We start from the raw sequence: 8878 nt of genomic DNA on the forward strand, positions 1-8878 counted from the left end.
TTAGATTCTTTCATTTTAACATTAGTAGAGGTGCAGTATACCCTGTTGCAAACCTCTGCCCATAACTCATCACTGAGAGTCAGACCAAGGTCCTTTTCCCAAATTATTTTCAGAGGCGTAAAAGAGGAGCCTCCTTTCTCAGAAAGGAGTCTATAGATATAAGATATTTAGCCTTTAATGGATTGTGCTGTGACAAGAACGGTTTCAACTTCATTCAACTGAGTTCTAAATCTCCTCTTGGAGGTAAATGAGGAAATTACATGTCTAATTTGAAGATATTTTTTTTTTAAATGGGATCTTGGCACATCGAATTCACTGCAGCGCTCTTGAAAGGATTTCAGTGTAGTTGTTTTCTGATGAAATAGGTCTGAAAAGGTCCTGATTCCTAGAGTATGCCAAAGATTAAAGTTGGCATCCCTCAGGGCTTTTGGCAAGTCTGGGTTGCCTACTATTGGCGAGTGATAACATATAGTAGGGTGCTGTAAATCACAAAGGTTTTGGCTATGTTGCCCACTTCACTAAAGTTATTAAAGTTATTAATGAATATAATTGAGGTTAAGGGCAATGAACCACATTATTGTGCTTCTATCTGAATCCACGTTGACTCTTGTCTGTTTGTGATCCATGTTAGCATGTTGCGGATTTGGGCAGACCAGTAGTACAATTGAAGGGAGGGTAGGGCAAGACCACCCTTAGATTCAGGTTTCGATAGAGTAGAAAACTTGCTCCTAGGTTTTTTATTGCCCCATATAAATGTGGTGATGCTTTGATGAGTTGTTTTGCAGAAGGAAACTGGGAGATAGCATGGGAGCATCTAAAATAAGTAGTTCAGTCTAGGGAGGACGTTCATACGAATGACATTAATTCTTCCTACTAAGCTAATTGGGATGGAGATCCAGGTTTGGAGATCGTTCTTGATTCCATCCAGGAGTGGAAGATAATTTTCCTTGAAAAGGCTATTCAGATCTGGTGTTATGAAGATCCCGAGGTATTGAAACACCTGTGTTTTCCAGGGTTTCAATCATCACACTACCGAAAAGTGATCATCACACCACAGAAAAGTGATCATTACACTACAGAAAAGTGATCATCACACTACCGAAAAGTGATCATCACATTACCGAAAAGTGATCATCACATTACCGAAAAGTGATAATCACATTACCGAAAAGTGATCATCACACTACAGAAAAGTGATCATCACATTACCGAAAAGTGATCATCACATTACCGAAAAGTGATCATCACACTACAGAAAAGTGATCATCACATTACCGAAAAGTGATCATCACACTACAGAAAAGTGATCATCACATTACCGAAAAGTGATCATCACATTACCGAAAAGTATTCATCACACTACAGAAAAGTGATCATCACATTACCGAAAAGTATTCATCACACTACAGAAAAGTGATCATCACACTACCGAAAAGTAATCATCACACTACAGAAAAGTGATCATCACACTACCGAAAAGTGATCATCACACTACCGAAAAGTAATCATCACACTACAGAAAAGTGATCATCACACTACCGAAAAGTGATCATCACATTACAGAAAAGTAATCATCACACTACAGAAAAGTGATCATCACATTACCGAAAAGTGATCATCACACTACCGAAAAGTAATCATCACACTACAGAAAAGTGATCATCACACTACCGAAAAGTGATCATCACATTACAGAAAAGTAATCATCACACTACAGAAAAGTGATCATCACATTACCAAAAAGTCATCATTACACTCAGAACAGAAGGACTGAACGCAGCGCTATTAATGTCCCAGTTTAGGGATTGTGAAAAGTTTTAAGTAAAGTACAGGTTTTGTTTATTTTACAGAATACCCCCCGACCTCTAATGCATTTGATTGGCAGCTGTTGATAATTTGTAAATGTGAACATTACAGAAGATTGCATAGTAATTCCTATTAATTGTCCCCTGTTAGGATTTAGTATGGGGCCCATATATTACTGTAAAGTTGATCAAATTTACAGTAGAGTTGGATTTAATAACACACATTTTTTTCTCCCATAGGCTCTCATTCTCCTCTATCAAGGCTTGTTCTTATAACGTAGCAGAGCGTTTAGGCCAGATATTGGCAGTACTTCCTCATTTAACCGTCCCATTAATTCCATGCCATTCTCTAATGAGCTTTGTGATGAGATATTGATCAACAACATCTTGTTGGCGCCTCAGGAAGTACAGTACAACAGGAGAAGAAAATGAAATAGAAATCATGTAAATATATCTAAAGTAACTTGGAGGTCTGATTCTAAGAGCCTATAAAGGTAGTTTGGTTACCAGTCTGTTTTGAATTGTTTGGAATGACACCAACAAAGGATTCAACAAAAACGAAGGGCTCGATTCAAACCGTAGGGCTGAACATCTGCGCTGTAGCGAGATTGAAATGTAAAGGTCATTTTGGATTGAGCCGACATAAGCACCGTTTACCTTGAATGAGGTCTCTGAGAAAGTGACAACATACAGTAGCCATTACATTTCTATCACGGTGTAGCGCAGGTCTTCTCCGCTACGGATTGAAAGGAGCCCTAGAGCAGAAAAGCCAAAGTCATAGAGGGGAGATGTGACAGCCATTGTTGACATTAAAGTTCCATCCGGGATGTTTACACTACCGTTTAAAAGTTTGGGGTCACTTCGAAACGTCCTTGTTTCTGAAAGAGAAACACATTTTTTGTCCATTAAAATAACATCAAATTGATCAGAAATACAGTGTAGACATTGTTAATGTTGAAAATGACTATTTTAGCTGGAAACAGCTGTTTTTTTTTTATGGAATATCTACATAGGCGTACAGAGGCCCATGATCAGCAACCATCACTCCTGTGTTCCAATGGCACGTTGTGTTAGCTAATCAAAGTTTATCATTTTAAAAGGCTAATTGATCATTAAAAAACCCTTTGCAATTATGTTAGCACAACTGAAAACTGTTGTCTTGATTAAAGAAGGAATAAAACTGGCCTTCTTTAGACTAGTTGAGTATCTGGAGCATCAGCATTTGTGGGTTCGAGTACAGGCTCAAAATGACCAGAAACAAATAAATTCCTTCTGAAACCCATCAGTCTATTCTTCTTCTGAGAAACTGAAGATCTTGTCCAACGCTGTGTACTATTCCCTTCACAGAACAGCGCAAACTGGCTCTAACCAGAATAGAAAGAGGAGTGGGAGGCCCCGGTGCACAACTGAGCAAGCGTACAAGTACATTAGAGTGTCTGGTTTGAGAAACAGTGTCTAGTCCTCAACTGGCAGCTTCATTAAATAATACCTGCAAAAGACCAGTCTCAACGTCAACAGTGAAGAGGCGACTCCGGGATGCTGGCAGGTACTGTTTAATGAAAAATTCTGCTAAGGCAGAAAGAGAGAATTGCTGGATAATATGCCAACGAACATTGCAGGACAAACAAACTGGCTGACCTGACTTTTCAGGAACTTCCGTATCGATTAGCCTTGGATAGCAACAGCAGGTTGTTTTATCTTATTTATCCTGTGCCAAACATATTTATTCAGTCTAAATTATTAACGTTAGCTGCTGGCTGCATGCTGGCATAAACCTAGCTAGCTAATGTGAGTGAAGAAAGAAGCCAAGTGCAGAGTCAAACAACGAGGTGCTGGTGCAACCAAACAGAGTTGTCGGAGGTGTGGTTGATGAGGCTCTGTAGGCTGTTTTTAGGAGACCACTGTGACTGACAAGTGAATCCACCAGTCGCAGCGAGCGTGGGGGTTACCGTGTGAAATCCCAGGGACAGGGTTGTATTCACTAGACAAAACAGAGACAAACGGGCTGAAATTGGAGGAAGTACTATGTCAAGTTGTCCAATGAGAAACGTCTGCTTTCTTTTCCGTTGCAAAACATTTTTCTATGAGATTAACTAATAAATATGTCTGATACTTGCATTCGGTGCTGCTGCTTTGATTCAAAAGTACTGGAGCAAATGCAGTCTGACCACATGTTTTCCGGCGGCTCTGAATGAGTGATTGTTTGTCAATATGCCCCTCCACACAGCCAATACAAATGGTGCCTTTCACCTCCAAGTACTTAAAGCAAACTCGAGAGATCAAAAATCAGCTAAAAAAGTTTCTCAGGACCACGGGGAAAAGCAGTTTGTCCTGCTATGTAAGGGGAAACTCCTCCTCGTGAGGATATATTTTATTAGTGGCTAATGTCCTGGTGTGGAGAGGAGGATCAGATAAAGGAGGGGATGAGTGATGACTGTAATTAGGATCCCATCTAACCCTGTGCTTCAACTTTTGCTATTTAAAGGTCTGGTACAGTTGTTCTATTTCCCAAGTAAAAGTAGTCTTTGAAAGACCAAAACATCACCCATAATATTTGTTCCGTTACGAAAATGCTCAGAATTGAAGAAATTGTAACTTTTGTCTCATCTCTAACTATCCGGAAACCTAAAAGAACAAGCTGAGTGGGCGGAGAGCTTACAGTATAATAAGGAGCTCGCCTTGACTGACAGCTCTTTGAAACACCCTTGTGGTAGAGGTCTGCTCAGGATGGATTTATTCATCGCACTCCCACCCTCATCTACAACTTTTCTTACCGTACCCTGTCTGACTCTGACTTTCTGTCTGACTCTCACCCTCTAGCGAAGAACTGGTTCCAAACCTAACTGCAGTCTCGCAATGGTATTTTAGGCGTATGTGACGCAGCTCCCAGCAATGTTGCACCCTATAGGCAATATCAAATGCACAAAAAAAGAACTTGAGAAATTGTTTCATCTACCAGATATTCTCACGTGGCCCATTATATTAGGCTTCATTACTATACCAGCCTATGTGCTGGACGTAGTTTGAAGAGAGCCGAGTCGGAGAGACTTGCACTTTCTCTTGAGATTTTTTTTTATATAGCTTAGCTTTTAAGATTTTCAAACTGTGAAATATTGTTGATCATATTTATTTCTAGACAGTGTAGTAAACTATAGCCTAATACTTTTTAGGATTGACATTTCCTTGATAACTGCCCGTGCATAGGCTATATTCTACTAACGGGCTATTGATTCTCTGCCCGTGCATAGGCTATATTCTACTAAATTGAGATCACACGCTCACACATTGCACATTGCCTCAAGATGGTTGAGCGCCCTCCACTTCTTTCCATTTTCAAGATTTATTTACAGGAAAACAATGGGCCACGTGTCATTCCGAGCCGAAATAGTATCCGTCACCTTATGTTCTCTTCAACACGTTCTCATAGTCAACAGAGTAATGGACTGTTGGATATCAGATAAACAGCATCAATACACAGTTGAATTTCAATTGTTTTGTAATTAATTACAGAAGACACTTCACTGATACACTTCTTCACAAGAATTAGTAGAGCCTGAGTCACCTGTGTGTGCTGAGCAATTTACTGGTGCCTCTTCATTAGCATTATAAATGACAATATGTTTAGAATTGTATGTATTGATTGGACATTTATTTGATCATTTAAAAAAGACCAGCATATACAAAATATTGATCAACATCAACACTCATGAGGTGAGAAAAAGGTGAGAAATTTTACTAAGAAATTCTAATTAGCGTCATAAGCCTAAATAGACACTAGGCCACCCTACAGTGTGTAGGACCCCATTAATATAGACACTCGGCCACCCTACAGTGTGTAGGACCCCATTAATATAGACACTCGGCCACCCTACAGTGTGTAGGACCCCATTAATATAGACACTCGGCCACCCTACAGTGTGTAGGACCCCATTAATATAGACACTAGGCCACCCTACAGTGTGTAGGACACTATTGATTTGTACAAATGGTAACACTCATCTCCTGTCCGAATGTTTGAAAACAACAATATAAAGTAACAAAATCTGATATCTTATCACGTAAAAGTGAATTAGTTAGGCTTTAGGAATTTAAACCAACTAGAAATTGATGGGGAGGGTAGCAGGAGGGGAGGGGGATCCACTTACCTGGATCAATCAAACAGGCTTCAGTCACCCACTTGGCTTCAGTCACCCCAAAGATTGAAGCGTGAGATCAATCCAGCTATGACCTCTTCCTTGTTTAGGCCTCTCTCACTGGGCAGACAGGGGTCCTGGGATGGACATACCAGGCCTCTCTCACTGGGCAGACAGGGGTTCTGGGGTGGACAGACCAGGCCTCTCTCACTGGGCAGACAGGGGTCCTGGGGTGGACAGACCAGGCCTCTCTCACTGGGCAGACAGGGGTCCTGGGATGGATAGACCAGGCCTCTCTCACTGGGCAGACAGGGGTTCTGGGGTGGACAGACCAGGCCTCTCTCACTGGGCAGACAGGGATCCTGGGGTGGACAGACCAGGCCTCTCTCACTGGGCAGACAGGGGTCCTGGGGTGGACAGACCAGGCCTCTCTCACTGGGCAGACAGGGGTTCTGGGATGGACAGACCAGGCCTCTCTCATTGGGCAGACAGGGGTTCTGGGATGGACAGACCAGGCCTCTCTCATTGGGCAGACAGGGGTTCTGGGATGGACAGACCAGGCCTCTCTCACTGGGCAGACAGGGGTCCTGGGGTGGACAGACCAGGTCTCTCTCACTGGGCAGACAGGGGTTCTGGGATGGACAGACCAGGCCTCTCTCATTGGGCAGACAGGGGTTCTGGGATGGACAGACCAGGCCTCTCTCATTGGGCAGACAGGGGTTCTGGGATGGACAGACCAGGCCTCTCTCACTGGGCAGACAGGGGTCCTGGGGTGGACAGCTGACACAGCTTCCCCACATACGGTGCAGGATCAACGGTGACCTCGTTGAAGAGGACATGCAGGTGCCGGTCTACGTTGCCTGTAATGTTTTTGAAAAGGAGAAATGTTGGTTAAATGTTTTATTTACTTTTATTTACTGTTCTCATGATGCTGTGGATTTGTTGACGTAGTGATCTACTCATTCTACAGTGTGTTTTCTGCTGTTTTTAAAGTACTCAATTATACATTTTGTCTTGCACTTTTTGAAACCTTTCAATGTTTGTATTTGGAAGTTTTGTTGTGCCTGAAAGGCTCAATTGATTTTCACAGGCTTCACAGTATATCCCCCCCCTTCCTTGGTCTGTCTTCACAGGATTCACAGCACCCTTCTTTTCCTTGGCAAATCTGAATTCGTATCACAGCATTCCTGCTGCGGTAGTTGCCTGGTAAGCGGTGCAGACAGAGTAGATGTTGAATTTTAAAAAAAAATGTCTATCATTACAGCTTGATGACAGTGGAGAGACAAAAGGAGATGGAAACTAAAATAATTCCAGGGGTAAATTACAAATCCTATACATACCACAACTCCTTTTGTGCTGGCAGTTCTCAGGCTCAACGTAGGAGGGCTTGGGGCTGGAAGACGAACAACCATATAGTGACTATTGGGTGTGTTTTTACAGAATATATACTGTACCGTTACAGCCACAGTCACCGTGTCAGACTCATAAAAGTCTGAAACTTACGTTATGGTTAGCACTTGCTAGATCCACCGATCCACTGTCAATGATGACACAGCATCCGTCTTCGGGATAAGCTTCCTGGCAAGACCCATCAAATGTCCCCCCCTAAAAAAAAGCAACTTTGCTCGAAACGTGCGCTGAACACACGTCACGTGATGGTCATTCTCCGTGCAGCAGTGAAAACAGCAGTCGGATGTTTTCATTCTTCTGATTTGTCATCCTGACGGTCCCGGCGATAAAATGTAGCGTAGTTTTGTTTGATAAAATCTACTTTTATTTTCAAATGTAGGAACTGAGTTCTACAGTTTAACACCACTGCTGTCTCTGGTTCCAACTTCTACGGGATCGTTGTCCCTAAACCGGGACAGTTGTTGCTCAATATGCGATAATGTGACTAGAATGACGTTGCAAACGACATCCAACTATCCATGATATAGACATGTCTTATATAGGCAGAAAGATTACGTTCTTGTTAATCTAACCGCAGTGTCCAATTTACAGTAACTAGTTTTGTTTGTCAAAATCAATTTTTGAATTCAAATGGGTTCTACAGTTTCACCCCACTACTGTCTCTGGCTCCATTTCCACAAACTTCAAAGTGCTTCCTTTCATATGGTATCGATATCCACGGCTCTGGGTAGGGTTCATCTGGTCTTTCCCACTGGAACGAGAAAGATTCACAGTCTTAATAGTCTTTATTTTTCACTGAATCTAATGTTTTGACATCCTAATATTGGTATGTTCTTTCTCTATCAGACACAACCCTAATTAGCCCATTCTCTATCAGACACAACCCTAATTAGCCCATTCTCTATCAGACACAACCCGAATTAGCCCATTCTCTATCAGACACAACCCTAATTAGCCCATTCTCTATCAGACACAACCCTAATTAGCCCATTCTCTATCAGACACAACCCGAATTAGTCCATGCTCTATCAGACACAACCCTAATTAGCCCATTCTCTATCAGACACAACCCTAAACCTTTCTCTATCAGACACAACCCTAATTAGCCCATTCTCTATCAGACACAACCCGAATTAGCACATTCTCTATCAGACACAACCCTAATTAGCCCATTCTCTATCCGACACAACCCGAATTAGCCCATTCTCTATCAGACACAAACCTAATTAGCCCATTCTCTCTCAGACACAACCCTAAAACTTTCTCCATCAGACACAACCCTAATTAACCATTTCTCTATCAGACACAACCCTAAACCTTTCTCTATCAGACACAACCCTAACCCATTCTCTATCAGACACAACCCTAACCCTTTCTCTGTCAGACAACCCTAACCCTTTCCCTATCAGACACAACCCCAACCCTTTCTCTATCAGACACAACCCCAACCCTTTCTCTATCAGACACAACCCCAACCCTTTCTCTATCAGACACAACCCTAACCCTTTCTCTATCAGACACAACCCCAAC

At 42.1% G+C, this 8878-nt stretch overlaps 1 pseudogene; it reads right to left on the reverse strand.

Moving 5' to 3' along the window:
• Nucleotides 1-6145: 6145 nt before the first annotated feature.
• LOC149977381 (uncharacterized) lies at nt 6146-6820 on the reverse strand (annotated as a pseudogene).
• Nucleotides 6821-8878: the final 2058 nt, after the last annotated feature.

The sequence above is a fragment of the Oncorhynchus mykiss genome, chromosome 15, assembly GCF_057628025.1.
Source record: "Oncorhynchus mykiss isolate SJ-2025 chromosome 15, ASM5762802v1, whole genome shotgun sequence".
Lineage (NCBI taxonomy): Eukaryota > Metazoa > Chordata > Actinopteri > Salmoniformes > Salmonidae > Oncorhynchus > Oncorhynchus mykiss.